We start from the raw sequence: 18,804 nt of genomic DNA on the forward strand, positions 1-18,804 counted from the left end.
ATGCTGAGCTTATAACTGGGTTCATTGGCTCAGCAAACGTTTGATGAATGATTAATTTATGGCCTGAAGCAGCTTATGTACTAGAAAATGAAAACTTCCTCCCTTGGTAAGGATTCTGCTGAGACATTTTTTTTCTACCATGCAATTTTCACTTCCAGAGTCATCGCAGAGCCATTTTTGGTATTTTATTCACGTGGGCATCTGTAGCTATGGGGACCATTAATTTGACTTTGTGTGAGACAGAAACACAGGAGGCACCATTCTGGATTTGAAGCCAGGATCAGTGAAATCCTTCCTAAGGAAATAACCTTTAGCTTGAGTGTTAATGAAATTAAACCTGTCAAAATTTTAGCAAAGCATATTTCAGGGAAAGACAGAACATAAGGGAAAGAAGTAACAGCAGAAAGGAAGGGACAGTGGGGGTAACTGGCTGAAGAAAACAGAATAGTGCGGCTTGAGTGAAAATAAGAAGGTAGAGTCATATAGGCTGGAGAGCCTGTAAAATTCCCATCACATGTAGCACTGGTAACCTTTTAAGATTATTATTGTTACATGTATGTGTATATGTATGTATTTATGTTCATATATATATGAACCTATGCATATGTAGGCATACACTCCTATTGAGTCCATTTAGTGTTGCTCATATGTACTTGTGTTTAGGGCTTGTTTGTTGAGATAAGATCATTCATCAAGAAGCTCATCCCTGGAGACTTCCTCCCCCAGAAGCTACTGATAATCTGTGGCTCCTGATCTAAATGTTGGCCTTGTGAAATTTGTCCCATCCATGTTGGCATGCCGACTAGCATTGTCACTGTGCTGGTCTTGTTTATATGGTCATGTTGAGATTTCAAAGATGCAGCTTCTCTGTCATGTCAACAAGACACTCTCTAGCAGCAGGTGTCTTGGTCCTCTGGGCTCTCAAAATCATCCTCCCCCTCTTCCACAATGTTTCCTGAGCTGTACCTGTAAGAGTTGCATTGTAGGTAAGAAAAAAGGTGATATGAGAAGAGTAGGAGGAGGGAGAGGAAAGACTTGAGATACTTTTGTGAAAATCTAAAACAAACTCCCAAACACTTAAAATTTAAAGAAAGGATGACATGTTATCGAGAGGGGGTTGAGATAGATCTGGAAGGAGTTGGGGGGAAGTGTGATGTGGGTGAATGTGATCAAAATACATTGTAAGCACGCATGAAATCCTCAAACAATTAACAAAATGTGCCTTTTAAAAAGAAACAAAAATCTAGCCATTCAAAAATATTTGCCTTTCAATGAAAGAAGCTGAGAGGTTCAAAAAGCAAACGGTATCATCTTAGGCCACTCACGCTGCTGTAACCAAAGACCATGCGCTTCACAGTTCATAGTAACAGATATTGGCTTAGAGGTTGGAGGCCTGGAAGCCTATGCCAATGGCATGAGCGGAAGTGCCATCTCATGGGACCTTGCTTTTTGGTTGTTGGGCAGCGGACCTTTTGTTGTATCTTCGAACGTCGGAGAAACTCTGGGGCTCTGTATGGACACTAGATCCTTTTAGTGATCTCTCATGTGAGGGCAGAAATTACTGTTTGTTCACAGCACCTCTTCTTAATTATCTATTCCCATTTTGACAAACATTGTGCTTTGTTTGGGAGAGTATTAAAAAGCTAGCAGTCAAGTAATCAAGATCTACAGTGTACTCTGCATTCACTGTCGTTAAGAAGATAATCGTTTCTTAAATAACTTGACTGCCTGCTGAAAACATTGGTAACAAGATTTCCTTCAACAGAATTTATTGTTTCATACTAGTGAAAAATGTTATTATAGACTGTCAGGTGGGATCTATAAATAGCAGTGATATGTTTTAGTTTTATTGATGTAAATGGATTTGTGCCTCCTAATTTGTGTGCCTAATTTGCCAATTTACATTCTTATAAGGAAATTATGTTTAATAACCGCGGTCTCAAACCCATTCTATGAAAATGGGATCTGGTGGCTCTTAAAATTGTGTGCAGTTTGGGGAGCATTTTAATTAGGTTATGTTCTAAAAATTAATTCATTTCCAACAAATTTTTAAAATATTGCCTTGTTTCTGACAGTTTAGTAGATTAGTCTATTCAAATTTGAACTAAAAAATGACACAATTAATTGAAATGCTTTTAATTTTTGTTCTGTTATCACCTTTAAAAACTGCTGGTGAGTTTACCTTTTTTGTTTATGATATAAAGTATGGAAAGGACTCTCTTTCTCAAGCTTATTGTGTGTATACATACATGAATGTACATGTAGGTAAATCCAATTGAAAACTGGTAGTGGTGGGGTACTTGGTGAATTCTTTATTGTGTTTATGGTCATTATTACTGAGGAGTCAGGTCTTCTTCATGTCCTAGGGGCCATGAGCAGATAGGTGCATGGCTTGTATACAATGTGAACATCCAGAAAAGTGCTTTATACAATATCATTAACAACCTAATTTAGGTCATTCAAGTCCACCATATATGTGACACTGTAAATGAGAGGAAAGAATTACCTTCACCTAAGGTGTAACTTTTTAAAACAGTAGCTTGATGAATCAGAGAGCATAGATAACCAGTGAAACAGTGGGCAAAGTCAAAGCTGATACTAGCCTTGTGTTTCATTCATGACTGGCTCCTTTATTTTTAGCAAATATGGTCAACTGCAGCATGTATGTAGGTTTGGAATGTATTTGCTATGTCTCTAGATTTTATTCCTTTTAGTTATGGTGTTTAGCTTTTTGTATCACCTCTTCCCCTTTCCCAAACAGGGATGTGGGATGTCTTAAGATAAATACGAAGTATTTTCTTTTTTATGATTTATTTACTTATTACAATTTATTCACTTTGCATTCAGTCTCTAGCCCTCATTTCCTCCCAGTCCTGCCCTCCCTCCTTTTTTCCCTCCATACCTCTCCCCTAGTCTACTGATAGGGGAGGTCTGCATCCCCTTCTATCTGACCCTAGCCTATCAGGTCTCATCAGGACTGGCTTCATCGTCTTCCTCTGTGGCCTGGCAAGGCTGCACCCCCTGAGGGAGAGGTGATCAAATTGCTGGCTACTGAGTTTATGTCATAGACAGCCCCTGCTCCTCTTACTTGGGAACCTACATGGAGACTGTGCTGCCTATGGGCTACATCTGGGCATGGGGTCTAGGTCCTCTCCATGCATGGTCCTTGGTTGGAGAATTGGTCTCTGCAGGGCACCCTGGGCCCAGGATTTTTGGCTCTGTTGGTCTCCTCATGGAGCTCCTAAAGAAGCTAAACAACAAAGAGGACTCTAAAGAAGATGTTCAATCCTCATTCAGAAGGGCAAAAAGGATAGACATCGGAAGCTGGAGAAGACAGGGAACAGGATAGGGGCCTACCACAGATGTCCTCTGAAAGACTCTACCCAGCAGGATATCAAAGCAAATGCTGAGACTCATAGCCAAACTTTGAGCAGAGTGCAGGGAATCTTATGGAAGAAGGGAGAGATAGAAAGACCTGGAGGTGACAAGAAGTATTTTTATTCCAAGTTGTTCATTGCTTGCATGGTAGAACTCACCACATCCTGATTTATAAGTATTGCCATTTCTACTAATATAATAGTATTTTGTTAGATTGGGCTTATCTGTGGCATAAGATTTTAAAATGGAAGTTTTAGCTGAGACACAATAAACAGGTATAATTTTTGCTTTGCTTCCCTTAAAAAGAGCTCTTCTGTGCTACAGTACCCCTTTATTTCCAAAATGAGAAAGGAGGACACTAACCACACTTCAAGCCTGACAAGACCATTTTCCATGAGGCTTATGAGAGAATTCCACTGTTTTTTCCACCCCTCCATCTTCTCAGAAGTGACAGTCGAATAATGAGCAAGGATATTTAAAAAGACCGCACAATCGGCATAAGAGGAATTCCCTAAGTTCAGGCATCTGCCTGTGGAATCACATTTGGGTTGTCATGAAGGGGAGAGGTGGTAGTTTCCCCAAGGTACCATCTCTGAAACATGAATAAAAAGAGGAGCTGAGTGGGACAGGGATGTCATCTGATGACCATGCTGACCTTCACAGTTATTGCCAGCCCAAACAGGAGCTTGGAGCAGAGTGTGCCTTGGAAGTGTCCTGGACCTTGTGGCAGTGCTTCCTCATGGACTGTGCCATCCTGGAAGGATTGCACTATTGGCCTGAAAGCCAAGGCAGACTACAGGGGGCTGTCTGCTTTCTACAGTCTGCACAGATGGGCATCCAATGCCCTCTTCAGGATAATCTGCATGGGGCATATCCATTCAAAAACTCTCCTAGCATTTTTGCTGATATGCAAATAGTATTTCAAGTGCTTTTAATAATTAACTAGTCACCTTTAACTAATTAAAACATTCCAGTTGAGTATAGTCATTGCAAGTCTTGATTTTCTTCATTTCTTTTCCTCTCCAGCTACAGCACATGTTGCCTAGTTTGCAAATGATATGACATATTGCCTTGCTTTGTTCTTAAGTTCATCTTTTCTCCACTTGACATGTTTCCAGTTCTTTTGGTTGACACCCACAAAGCAAAGGCATTATGGGTAAGAAAAGAAACTACTGGGGTCCTAGACCCTTAGATGTACCATTGAGGACCAATGAAACCTCAAGAGTAGTAAAGGTGATGGGTGCTTTCAGATAGGTTTTTGTTAATAGTAGTAACTCTGCTGTTTTTATAGATACACTTGTGAGCACATTGCTTACAAACTCCAATAGTGATTTGATTCTTAAACTGGTTCTTATACACATGAAAGAACTTCACTGGTGAATGGAGGAGCTAGAATCCACATTTCTGAGGGTCCCAGAGTTCTAGAACCTGGATATCTGAGGTATATAGAGCTCTAGAGCCTAGATAACTTGAGGTTCCCAGAGTTATTGTTTCTAGATTTCCTAAATATGAAGACTTTGGTTTTAGACTATGTTTTTTTTTAAGTCTATGTTTTATATTTATTTGATTTTAGGAAATGTTTTCTCCTATAGGTTGGGAGATGGGTCAGCATGTGAAAACACTTGTTTTGAATACTAACACCCTGAATTCAATTGCTGGGACCCATGGATGAAGAGCAGAATTGACTCTTGCAAGTTTTGTCTTCTGACCTTTACATATAGACTACCCCCTCCAAACCACAATAAATAAATATATGTATAATAGAGTTCAAAAACCATGTTTACTTCTACAAAAAATCTTGGCTATGTTTATATTTGTCTAGTACTGGTATTACAATTAATAAAAATTATGTAGATAAATAAGATAGAAAAAATATAAATTTTTTTTCTGTATTGCTGAATCAAGCTCTATTGTATGAATGAATACATTTGCATTATCTTTTCATCAGTTGAGCATCTGTACTGACTCCATTTTCTAGCTTTTGTGATTAGAACAGCAATGAACACTGATGTGAAGGTTCCTTTGTCATAGCGTGTAGAGTCCTGTGGGTGTATGCTCATTATGATAGTCCTGTAGCTTTCTGAGCCATCTTTATACTTATCTCTGTGGTGGTACTAGTTTTCACTACCATAAACAGAGTAAAAATATTTTCCTGTCCTTACATTCTACCCAGCATTTGTAATCATTTGTTTTCTTGACAATGGCCATTTTCACTAGAATCAGATAATAGATTCTTGAAGTAGTGTTGATTTGCATGCCTCTGACAACAAAGAATATTGAAGACTTTTAAATATGTACATTAGTCATTTGTATGTTTCTTTGGGGAACTCTGTTTAAACTAAGAGTCAATATTTTGGTGGAATTGTTTACTTCTGGTGTTTAGTTTTTTGAGTTCTTTGTATAATCTAGAAGTTAATCCTCTATCAGATACATGTCTGCCAAATGTTTTCTCCCATTCTATAGGCCACCTCTTGGTTGTATGTACACCAGCTTCATCTCTGTAAAATAAACAGCTTTCCAGAAACTTTCCAGCCTTCACTAACATATTGCTACATGGTTTGGAGGCTTTTTCTCCACTCTTCATTCACTATTAAAGTACTCTTGCAGAAGCCTTGCTCAGAAGTCATCTCTGTAAGTTTTCTTTATCCCTTTTCTCCAAGATATTTTCTCATACCTGTCCAGTTGTCTTCAGTATTATTGTCTAGGTCAGTGTATATATGGCTGAGTCAGATAAACCATCATCTCTGTTAAGTACAAGACAATGTCTTTGTTCACCTCGTCACCGAGGGTGCTAAAATATTTCACTTAGGAACTTCATAAATATTCTTTGTAATCTAATTCTTTGAGTTATGAGGGCACACAATTTAGAAGTAGAGGCGTTATTTTTCCATCCAACTGTACATTCTTACTCAAACTCGTGGAAGCATGAGTTTCTTAAACAAATGACTCAGTTGGCCATGAACACTCAAGTCCCTTCTTAGCTTGCACAGTTGCTCATATCGTCACGGTGTTGTTGCTTGGGTTGTTATTTGCTATTAGAATCATTGTTGTGGATGATATTGCTACTACTACGCCAATAAACTGCACCATTGTACATATGGGTTTTGCCTTATGAAAATACATTTTAAATGAATGTTTTATGAAGGAGAGATTTTCTAGAGAAATAGAAGCTAAGGGTTATGTTTTTGACTTAAGTGTACCTACAGAAAAAGATCCACAGATGTTAGCTTGCAAATGGCTCTGATATTGATCATGCTTTGCTCATGTGAAAATAGAAGTTAAGATGAGGATGCTTTTAAACTATTGTTTATGAATATCATAAGCAAAATATAAGTAAACTTTATTTCCTTTATACTGAATACTGACAGATGTTTAATCTGTGCTGATTCTCTCATTGGAGACTATAAACTTCTCAGGTTACTCAGAATTCATCTTTGTCCTGCTTTTGAGAGGTACACCTTCATATTTTAGAAAAGAATGATTCATTTCCCCAAATAGGCATCTGAGAACTGCCAATTTTAGCAACATTTTATTATGCTATTGTCACCATTCTCATCAGTAATATATACTTGGTTTTCTTTCAAATTCAGAGAGAAAAGATCCATTTAACATGAAAGTGTGGTTCAAAGATAGTTTCTTCAGTAAGAATTAAACAGTAAGCAAAATGAGCAAGCCATTCACCCTGCTGGGGTTATATTCAGGGAAGGTGAGGTAAACAAAAATGAGCAAGCAAGAAACACACCCAGCATATACTTTCATAAGAAGTATTTTTGTGGGTGTACAAAATGAACAGGGTGCCAAGACGGGAAGTGCTGAGGGACGGAAGTTCCCAGTGTATTATAATTTCATGTCAGCAAGTTGTCACTAAAAAAAAAAAAAAAAAAAAAAGCATCTGACTAAAGGCCCAGTGGCAACTAACAAGTGAGGAATAAAAAGGATGAGGTGATGAGCATCTGCAGAAGGGAAAATAGGGAGAATGGTTCTTCTGGGAAAGAACAAACAGACAAACAAACACTATAAAAGAAAAAAAAACAAAACGCTTAGCATTCATGAAGAAGGTATGTATCTGGGGTTGGGTAGGGATGGCTTCCATTAATGTTGAAAGGTCAGTGTGAACCAAAGAATGCAGAGACAGAATAAAAAACAGTTAATTCCATTGTGTAGATGTACCACAATTTCTGTATCCATTCCTCCACTGAGGGGCATCTGGGCTGTTTCCAGCTTCTGGCTATTACAAATAAGGCTGCTACAAACATGGTTGAGCAAATGTCCTTATTGTGTACTTGAGCCTCTTTTGGGTATATGCCTAGGAGTTGTATGGCTGGATCTTGATGAAGCGCTATTCCTAGTTGTCTGAGGAAGCGCCAGATTACTTTCCATATGGCTGTACAAGTTTACATTCCCACCAGCAGTGGAGGAGGGTTCCCCTTTCTCCACAACCTCTCCAGCATGTGTTATCACTTGGGTTTTTGATCTTAGCCATTCTGATGGGTGTAAGGTGAAATCTTAGGGTCGTTTTGATTTGCATTTCCCTTATGACTAAGGACGTTGAACATTTCTTTAAATGTTTTTCTGCCTTTCGATATTCCTCTATTGAGAATTCTCTGTTTAGCTCTATACACCATTTTTTTAATTGGATTACTTGATTTGTTGCTGTTTAATTTCTTGAGATCCACAAGGTATATACTCACTCATATAGACATATAATATAGGATAAACCTACTAAAATCTGTACACCTAAAGAAACTAATCAAGAGGGAGAACTCTTGCTAAAATGCTCAATTCCTATCCAGAAAGGCAAAGAGGATGGATATCAGAAGAAGGAGAAAAGAGGGAACGAGGGAATGAGTCAGGAGCCTGCCTCAGAGGACCTCTGAAAGGCTCTTCTTTGCAGACTATCAATGCAGATACTGAGACTTATGGGCAACCTTTGGGCAGTGTGCAGGGAATCTTAGCAAAGAAGTGGGAAACAGTAAGATCTGGAGAGGACAGGAACTCCACAAGGAGAGCAACACAACCAAAAAATCTGAGCACAGGGATCTTTCCTGAGACTGAAACTATAACCAAGGACTATGCATGGAGATAACCTAAGACCCCTGCACAGATGTAGTCCATGGCAGTTCAGTATCCAAGTGGGTTCCATTGTAATAGGAACAGGGACTGACTCTGACATGAACTGATTGGCCTGCTCTTTAATGACCTCCCCCTGAGGGGGAAGCAGCCTTACCAGGCCACAGAAGAGGACAATGCAGTCACTACTGATGAGACCTAATTGACTAGGATCAAAAGGAAGGAAAAGAAGTCCTCCCCTATCAGTGGACTTGGGGAGGGGCATGCTTGCAGAAGGTGGAGGAAGGGAAGGTTTGGGACTGGAGGAGGGAGGGAACCACAGGGGGGATACAAAGTGAATAAAGTGTAATTAATAAAGAAAAAATAAAACAGTTAATTCCTATAAGCCATTTTATCAGAAGAAATTTTAAGGTAGCTAGATGGGCATGCATAGATGTATTTGTTTTCTTAGTAGTGATGTGATATATATTGAGAGTTGATTGTAACACAGCAAGGGAAGGATCAGAGGGAGTTGAGGTGTAGGAGTCTGTGATAACAATGTAACTGATGGCAACAACCCCTCCTGACAGAGTGGCAAAGGCAGAGCATAAGGGCAGTTTCCTTCCTCTGTGTGAAAGCTGCCAATGGGATTTCCTGGTGGAAACTGATGATGCATTCAGGATTTTTTGTGGTGTGGTGGTGGTGGTGGTGTGTGTGTGTGTGTATGTGTGTAAACAACCACAAGGAGAGAGTTACCTTAAATTGCAAATACCTACAACACAATGAAAATCATGTATACAGTTTTGCGTTTTCACAGTAAAAAATGTTTCTAAAGAGGAAAAATGCCAACATCATTATTTCTTTAATGTATAGCAACGTGAATTTTACAGACAGCCTCAGGCTATATGTAACATTATTGAAGTTGAAATGAGTGATGACTCTAAATGCATGAAACATAAAGAAGCCATGATCAGCAGCAGAGAATTGCTGTGTGACTGGAATAATCAATGCAATTCATAAAAATTCTAACATGTAGGTCAGACCTTCAGTCTCTAGGAAAACAAACTATTGATTTCAAGGTCTTATCTTTTCTGAATTCCACTGACAACTGACACTCATCAGAATTAAGAACAGGTATGTAGCTGATTGCGATATTGACATTCTCTGGAGCAGGTGCCTATGCCTGATTGGTCATTTAGTTGTTCATTTAGCATTGCTTTCATGAGTAGCTCATGAGCATCCCTGTGTCAGGCACACTCACTGTTTTGATCCTGGGCAGTAGAACTTTGGTTCCACACACTATCGGGCAAGTGAAGGAAGATGGGTTAGCACCTCACAACTGATGAACTCAAACAGAACAATGACAAACATTTGTGTACACTGTCTTTCTTTCTGGGACACGGCAGAGAATGAATTAAATAATGCTTATGGAGTGTGCACTCTGGGAACAGAGTGAAAGTGTCACAACTGCTCTCAATCCAGCAGTAATTACATCTTATTTTCTCTGCTTGAGACAATTAGCAAATTTAAAATTTGCGTGCATTTAAAAATATCTCAATACTTTCCTTGCATACCTTATGCATCTTTCTACTCACCTATAAGTCTTCCTGTGCCTTGAATTTTAAAAGTGCCCCAAATGCACAGTTGCTTTAGAAATGTGTACTGATTGCAGAGACACTGTGTTGGTAGTTTTCAGCCATTTTACTTATAAACAAAGTTTTCTTTGTTCTTTGTTTTAAAATCTTGTTTTATGTTAAACTGCTAATGATTGTTGAAAAGCACAAAAAGCAATGCATATAGGCTGCAGAGAAACGAAATCAGGCCACAGAGCCTCCAGGCTGCATCTTTAAAAATAAATTATTTTGCTTTTTAAATTTTTTTAATTTATTATAATTTATTCACTTTGTACCCCAGCTGTGGCCAAATCCCCCATCCCCACCCAATCCTGCCCTTTCTTCCTCTTTTCCTCCCATTCCCCTCCCCCAGTCCACTGATAGGGGAGATCCTCCTTCCCTTCCATCTGACCCTAGTCTATCAGGTCTCATCAGGACTGACTGCATTGTCTTCCTCTGTGGCCTGGTAAGGCTGCTCCCCTATCACAGGGAGGTGACTAAAGAGCAGCAAGTGAGTTCATGTCAGAGAAAGCCCCTGTTTCCATTACTAGGGAACCAACTTGGGGACTGAGCTGTCCAGGCTGCTTTTTAGGCCTGCTGTGTTTTCCCTTGCTTTCCAGAGCTCAAAATTCTCCTGTGCACAAAACTTCATTGAGTAAATTGTCAACGTATATCAACAGTGAATAAAGCTCTACTTTCTTCCTTGTTTTAGAACTGATTCTATACAACCTCCTTGTGTGTGTGTGTGCTCATGTGTGTGTGTTCATGTGTGTGTGTGTGTGCTGTGTATTAGAGAGCCTTAAAAATGAAACATGAAGAAATAATTCCATACTTCCGTTGTCATTACAATGGAGAGCCATTGTGGAAACCAGGGACTGCAGTTGTGACTGAGTAAAGTAAGAGCTACATTAAATCAAGGAAAGGTACTAGAGGAGAAAAGCAATGCTGCTTCTATAGGGTTTGCTTTCCCAAGAGCCAGTGGTTTCCCTGAAAGATCCAAAGTTGTCTCTTGCCACTGCGAGGCTTAAAACTTGTAGATGCTATGGAAAGGATAAACCTGTGCAGCAAGAGAGATTTCTTCGAGTTGTGACATCAAAAGGAATCTGAAAGAGGATGCTTCAAAATGGACATTTTTAATTTCTAGAACCCTTCTAATAATGTCAGGTAAATGAAGCATGGTGGACCTCTCTACCACCAAGGTTGAAGACCTTGAGAGCCAAATGAATCCAGGTCTTCTGTGTCCAGTCTCTTCCGACCAGGGAGAGCACAAAGACACTGATCATGAAGGTCAGTCAGAGGTCAGAGGCTGCCAGAGTTGGTGAGAAGAAAAGAAAATAACAGAGGATTAAAAGAAAGAAAAGAAAAAGAGCAAGAAAAAGCTTTTGGCTTCAGCAAAACCCCCCTTAGAATCATTAAAGTTTTTAAAATGAAGAAAAGAGATATCTGCCAAGGTATCTAGGCTTGCATAGGTTGGGATTTTGGAGGGCAGCAGGGTCATACCCTAAGAAGAGGAAAGAAATCCCACCCTCCTTCATCTGTGCAGCTGAATTATTTGAGTCCTGCCATCTACCTTTAAAGAAGCCATTTGCTGATGTAAAGAGAATTGAAAGGAGATTAAAAATACAGCAATCATTGGTTTTTTTAAAGATATATTTATTTTTAGAATTCTGTATCCTTCTGAACTTTAATTTTTGATGCTCTTGGATCATTAAAAATATCTGTGAGAGGATGTTAACTTGAATTTGATCTTCCACAATTCCTGTGGTATGCAGTAAGAGTAAATGCAAAAGATGTGCATTTAGCAGGATGACATTATCCCCAGGGCAAGTAGCTGAAATTTGTTTTCCCTTTGTAGGAAAGGGAAACCATCTGTAGGAAATAGCTTTAGACACCTCTTCCCAGGAAAAGGGCATGGTATTAATGTTTAGTAATTATCTTTGCCTTTGTGAGCAAGCTTCTCTGAGAAAGATTTAGCATTATTGAAAAAGTCACTTTGTGTGTGCACATGAATGTTTATGTAAATATATATATACACACATACATACATAGTGTGTAAATTTCCCTGGTAATATAGTTCAATCAAAACCAGCATTCCTATTTGTTAATTGAAGTTCTCAGCAGAGAAAAGCCTCACCTATATCAAAGACCCTACAAAACTTCATGACTGAGGAGAGGTTCATGATAGTTGAGAACTGAAAACAAGACATGTCCACAGAGACTGATAGACTAATTTGGACTGCAGTAGAGTGATTGGAATGTTGCAGGGCCAAAGCATAATTGCCTCATTTTGGGCAACCTTTAGCCCCTAGAATTTCTTGCCTCAAACTGTGTCTGAACTAATATCTTGAGACTAATAGATAAAAAACAACAACAACAAAAAACAAAACAAACTTTAGGAGGTACAGACTTAGCAGAGCAACTGCCTTCTGCCACCCCAAAAGATAAGTCAGATACCTTCTTGGGCCTATAGAAGAGCTTCCTCCATTTGCTATAACTGCCTCTCTGATATACCCACCAATGTGTTTTAAACTTGTGTTGATTTATGAACTTCGTTATTGTGTAAAACTGTAAAATTTATTGAAACTGCTTCCACATTAGAATGTGGAATTTGGGGTAACCTAAATCTGTGATCCTGGGCCATGGTCATTCAAATTGTCTCCAGAGCAAACTATTTCATATACCCTCTACTTTCTTTCATCCTTCCTTCCTTCCTTCCTTCCTTCCTTCCTTCCTTCCTTCCTTCCTCCCTTCCCTCTCTCCCACCCTCCCTCCCTCTCTTCTTTCTTTCTTTCTTTCTTTCTTTCTTTCTTTCTTTCTTTCTTTCTTTCTTTCTTTCTTTCTTTCTTTCGTATTGGCAAGAGCCAAAGTCCAATATGGCTATTCATGCCTTTGCTGTCCTTTGTCCGATCTAACACCCAGCGACTGGCTTTGAAACTGCGTGAGATGCATTAAAGGCCTCCCGCAAAAAGCTAAGAGGGTCACCAGCATCAGAATATTGTTGCAGAGATTTTCTTGCCTTGCTGGAACCCATCAGCCTGATATCTCACAAAGATATTTGAAGAGTGCCATGAGTTATGATTTTATTTTGTATCTATTAAAAAAGTCATCAAACCATTTCTGTGTTGGAAAATGGTATTTGGGGTAACATGAATTCATTTTTCTGAGCTGTGGTCACTCATATTTGGCTCAAGAATAAAGTATGTCTTGTTCCCTTTGAGGTGAGAGCTGTTTTTCATAGGCATTCAAAAACCATCTTGTACTAGTATAACTAACTGTTGTTAAAACTGAAAACACAGCTTTAATTTACAGAATGTTTTTCTACTTAGATGAGAGTATTAAGTAGTATTCATGCATTAGTAACTTCAGAGAGCAGTGAGGACGACATCCTCTCATGGTCAGCTTTGGACCCTATCTCTCCTTTCCATAGAAGCATTAGAAAATAAACTATCACAACTTCTCTTTTCTTAGGGCTCCTGGTAAAAGAATGGAATGCCTCTGGCCCTGGGTAAAAACATGTCATTCTTACCTGCTCTGAAGAGTAGAACACTGCATCATTTTGTCTCCTTCATTAAAATACCCTCTAGCTGGGTAGTCTGTGCCACCATTTCCTTATCCCCCTGAAACTGATTAATCAAGAATGTGCTAACAAGGTGGAAGGCATAATTATGCCCTCTAATAAGATAACGGGCTATCTTTCAGGGAGCTCCTCCCCCACTGCACTTGCTTAAGAGTTTTCCTCATGGCCTCACTGCCAAGCTCTAACACTTTGAGTTAGAACTCAAACAGTGTAACTTTTCAATTTCTCTCTCCCTTTAAAAAAAATAATAAAAAACATGGCAAAGTCTGGACATGCTTTTCCTGACACTTGGGGCTCATAACTCTTTAGCTGAAGCCCCTGTCAGGTTCCACCATGCAGCTGTTTGCAGAAATTCATTGTTTAACATGTTGGCTTCCTTGGATCCTAACTGAAAAGGCTTGGTCTCCTAGTCTCTCCTCCCTAACAAAAACTCCTGGAATTTAGTTTGCCGCTTCCCCTCCAATGAAATTGCTTTCCATCTTCCTTCGTAGCCTATTTCTAGATTATTTTAGTAATGAGACTAAGAACCCAAAAGGGAAACCCATTTTGCTCTATGGAGTCACTATGTGTTCCTGGAAGAAATCTTGGTAACCTTTGGAAGACACAGAATGATGCACAGTCCCCCCGCCCCCCGTGCTCATCTTTGTCCTGTTTCTGTAACCTTATGAGGTGTATGATAGTGTGGTACCTTTTAGCAAAAGCAACCTCTAAGTGCTTGCTTAAACTTAGATTTCTGACATTCTATTATTAAATGTTTAGCTTATTTGCAGGACTACTTTATGTTTAGCAATTTTGTTGCCAACATTGGGATTTGAGATGTTTTAACCTTGAGGGAAACATTTGTTTCTTGACAGTTGTAACAATAGGATTGTTACTTTCCATAGGTAATGCAGTTTGATTCTTTAACTCATTATAATATTTCATTTTCCCAGATTCTTTTTTTGTACAAATTTGCTTACTAGTATAAGATGCTCAAATCTTATCACTTTAGAGAAATTGATGTAAAACTACTCCATTTCCATGTTGGAAGTGATATAATTAGAAGCACTCTAAACTCCAGTCCTTGTGCTTTTGAGCTGTTGGCCACATTCCTGTTGTTGATTAAACATAGAGATACAGGGGAAAGGGAGAGCTTTTGTGTGACCTTGTAGATCAAGCCATTCTCAAAATAAAGTCAAGTTTCAATTGCTAATCTATGGCCATTTTCATGGAAACCTGAGTAACTATCTCACATTTAGAGTCTAGGACATAGACGATGGGGAAGAGACTTTTGTTTTTGTTGTTATACAACTGTCAGTCTCTAGAATGCCAATTTCCATGTTGTGACAGGGTATCTTTGCTTCTCAAATTGCTCATGCCTATAATACTATGTATTTGAAATTGTGAAGATGTTTAGACTGTCAAAACTGCCTTTCCTTGACCATTGTTAATACTAAGGAAATGGAGATGTCTCAGCCTACCTGGGAATTTACTCATTTAATGGTCTATGATAAATCTTCTATGGCTCAAATATTTTCAGTATCATGTCAAAGAAAGACATGTGATATAACAGCCACATAAGTAAATCAGAACTTGACGGGCATTCAAAATAAGCTAATGGTTCGGTTTTCAGAGAAACCGATGGTTAGGCTGTTTTCATCTGCTTCGCGTTGCTGTGATCAAACACCGGCTGACCAAAAGCAGCTGAGGGAGAGAAGAGTCCATAGTGCAATGCACTATGAAAAGAAATCAGTGCAGGAACTCAAAGCAGGTACCTGGTGACAGGAACTGAAGCAGAAGCAGCGAGGTAGCATTGCTTACCAAGTTGCTCCTGTCGGCTTGCTCAGTGCTTTCTTACACATCAGGATTGCCTATCCAAGAGCGGCACCATCCAGAGTGGTTGGACCCTTCCAGCCTAACCATTAATAAAGAAATGCCAATCTGCTGGAAACATTTTTTTCCATTGAGCTTCCCTTGTCCCAGATGACCCCAGTTGTTATGAAGTTGATAGAGAACTAAGCAGCATGCATGCTGGACTCCTAGCACACAGTTTACAGCTTACCCATTTTGACAGTGTTTCTTTTTTTTTTCTTTTAAAATTATTATTATCATTCATTACAATTTATTCAGTTTGTATCGCGGCTGTGGCCTCCTCCCTCATCTCCTCCCAAACCCATCCTCCCTCCCTCATCTCCCGCTATGCCCCTCCCCTAGTCCAATGATAGGAGACGTCTTCCTCCCCTTCTATTTGACCCTAGCCTAAGGGGAGGTGGTGGTGATCAGAGAGCCTACTACTGAGTTCATGCCAGAAAAAGTTCCTGCTCCCCTTACTAGAGACCCTACTTGGAGACTGAGTGTATGGGCTACATCTGAGCCGGGGTTTTAGGTCCTCTCCATGCACTGTCCTTGGTTATGCTATCATTATCTTCAGGGCCCCCAGAGCTCAGTTGTTTTCTGTTTGTTTGTTTTTTACCTCATTGGCATGGGAGGCAACTTCCTGAACAGAACACTAACAGCACAGGCTCTAAGATCAACAATCAATAAATGGGACCTCATGAAACTGAAAAGCTTCTGTAAAGCAAAGGACATCAGAACAAAACATCATCCTACAGATTGGGAAAGGGTCTTTACCAACACTATATCTGACAGAGGGCTAATATCCATAATATATAAAGAAATTAAGAAGTTAAATACCAACAAACCAAGTAACCCAATTTAAAAACAATAGGGTACAGAGCTATACAGAGAATTCTCAATAGAGGAACATTGAATGACAGAGAAAACAAAGAAAATCTCAAAAGTCCTTAGTCAGCAGGGAGATGCAAATCAAAATGACCCTGAGATTTCACCTTACCCCCATCAGAATGGCTAAGGTCAAAAACTCAAGTGACAAAACATGCTGGAGAAGATGTGGAGAAAGAGGAACCCTCCTCCACTGCTGGTGGGAATGTAAAGTCGCACAACCACTTTAGAAGACAGTCTTTCTTAAGGGAAGAAGAAAAGTAGCTCTTTCTACATTGTTGCTGTATCAGCTCCATTATAGAACACTCTGGAAGTCCTTTACTGGCAAAATGCAGCATGCCAACCTGGTTTTTAGAAGAGAATAACAATATTATGCTCAAGCAGTAAAATCTTTGCCTATTTCTTTACAGGAGCAATTAGTACTGAAGACCAGGATTTGATAGTTAAGGAAGGTCTGTGCCACTTGCTGGGCTGTCTCAGACCTGCTCCTGCTTTGTCAGTGTGCCTGGCAGCAGGATTCTCTAAGTACTTCTTACTGATTGCTTTGAAGCTGTTTCCTACTTTGTAGAGGTGTGCTGGGCCCAGTAGGAATTATCTTAGCCATAAAAGAAATTTCACTCCTTCCCCCACTTAATGATTGACAGCAAATGGGAGATAGTAGGAGGCTCTTTTGTCTAAGGTAAAATAAATTCAGCTGGCAATTGGATGCATCTTTCTCCCAAGCTGTCAGACTGACATGAGGTGCCAGGTCAGACCACACAGGAACCCTCTATCTATCTGCTCTGCATCCCCTTTCCCAGAGAATGCTCCCTCACAAAGACAAGTGCACAGGACTCTGCATCTAGGCAACCCAACTTACTATAAGTGTCTCTATGTTCCTTCGTCTGTACTGCTCTGCTAATATGTAAGAGAAACAAGAAGCACTAGAAAGATTGGTGTGGGGGCGTGTGCATGTGCGTGTGTGTGTGTGAGTGTGTGTGAGAGAGAAAGAGAGAGAGAGAGAGAGAGAGAGAGAGAAGGGAAGAGAGAGAAAGTATAGAATACTAGTGTAAAATTATGACTTCAATGTGAGATGGCCCCTGAAAAGGCATATATTAAATGCTGTGATCTGAGTCTGTGGTACCCCTATGTTTCGGATGCTGTGTTCTGAACTGGTGGTACTAGTTTAAGAGGGTGGTTCTAGAAATTATAGGAGATGAAGTCAGCTGAAGGAATCAGTCCACCTGAAGAATGACTTTGAAACTTGCATAAGTTTGCAGTCCCCTTGCTCCCTTTCTGTTTCCTGTCCACTCTGAAGTGGTTACCCCTCTCACACCTTTCTACTGCATGATGTTCTGGGTGAGTGCGTGAGGACAAGCCACAATGTACTCGACCATGAAAACCATGAGCTAATATAATCATTCCTCTGTCAAGTTGTTCCTTTGGGGTTTGGTCACAGTGATACAAAAATGCCTTATATAATAGGTAATTAAATATTCACTTAATGATTATTTTTAATTTGTTTATTTTGAAAGTCATGAAGCAACATCTTAACGTTGGTGAAAAATAATCGGTTTTATAATGGGAATTTAACACAGTGATCCTATTCTTTTACGAAAGTTAAAAGGATTTCTTAACATACCCATTAAGGATACTTGTGTATTCATAAATTCTAGTGCGTAGGATGTTTGGAGAAAGGTAACAATGAAAGAAGGTATAAGAGCTTCATACGAATCTTTAAAGAAAATGTAGGATTAATATTTAATAATCTCTGCTGATAGGACATGTAATTTTTCTCTATCTTTTAACTTACATATGAATTTATTGTTCCATAGCATCTCAGTAATACAAGCATTTCCCTCCAGACAGTAATTATTCAAGCAAATCTTTAATTAGATCAAGGCAAAATAAATATTCATACACTATAATCCTGAATTATTTGTAATTTCTTTTGCAATTTAAAATTAAAAAAATCCCCATTAACCCATTAAATCCTTTTGTTGACTATATGTATACATGTGTGTGTGTGTGTGTTTGAAAGTTTTTGATACTTCATATAGCAAACAAGCATTATTTTAGCTTTTTTATTGTGTAGTACCCCATACGGGTTTATGCTTGTTATAATGCCACATATTATTCAACAATCATTGAAAAAAATGTTCAGAAAAGCTTGACTTTCTAGTTTCTCAGTGCTGTCACCATAGGAGCTTGTTTAATTTTGTTCCATGGTCTGATGAAGCTACCCTTAATTACCAGGAGTTAGGAATGGCCTCGGCCCATCATATTAATGCTTGAAACATGTTCAGTTACCATTGGCAAAGCCTAGAAGCTGAGGAGTGTCTTTCTATTACATGAATTCATTGTTAACAAGGAGCCTTTCCCTCTTCAAAGACTGCATTTTGTCTTGTTTTCTTTTTCTTTGCTGTACTGAATTACAGCTTTATTATTAAATGTTCCCAATGCTGGAAGAAGTCATCCATTTGTCAA

The 18,804-nt window shown here is 39.2% G+C and overlaps 1 protein-coding gene across 1 annotated transcript in view; it reads left to right on the top strand.

The window, feature by feature from the left end:
* Positions 1–18,804, top strand: part of Chsy3 (chondroitin sulfate synthase 3) — a 256,073-nt gene that overhangs the window by 81,440 nt on the left and 155,829 nt on the right. The gene's annotated exons all lie outside the window — the stretch shown is intronic.

This window comes from Psammomys obesus, unplaced genomic scaffold (genome assembly GCF_907164565.1).
Source record: "Psammomys obesus unplaced genomic scaffold, mPsaObe1.curated_primary_1811, whole genome shotgun sequence".
Taxonomy (NCBI): domain Eukaryota; kingdom Metazoa; phylum Chordata; class Mammalia; order Rodentia; family Muridae; genus Psammomys; species Psammomys obesus.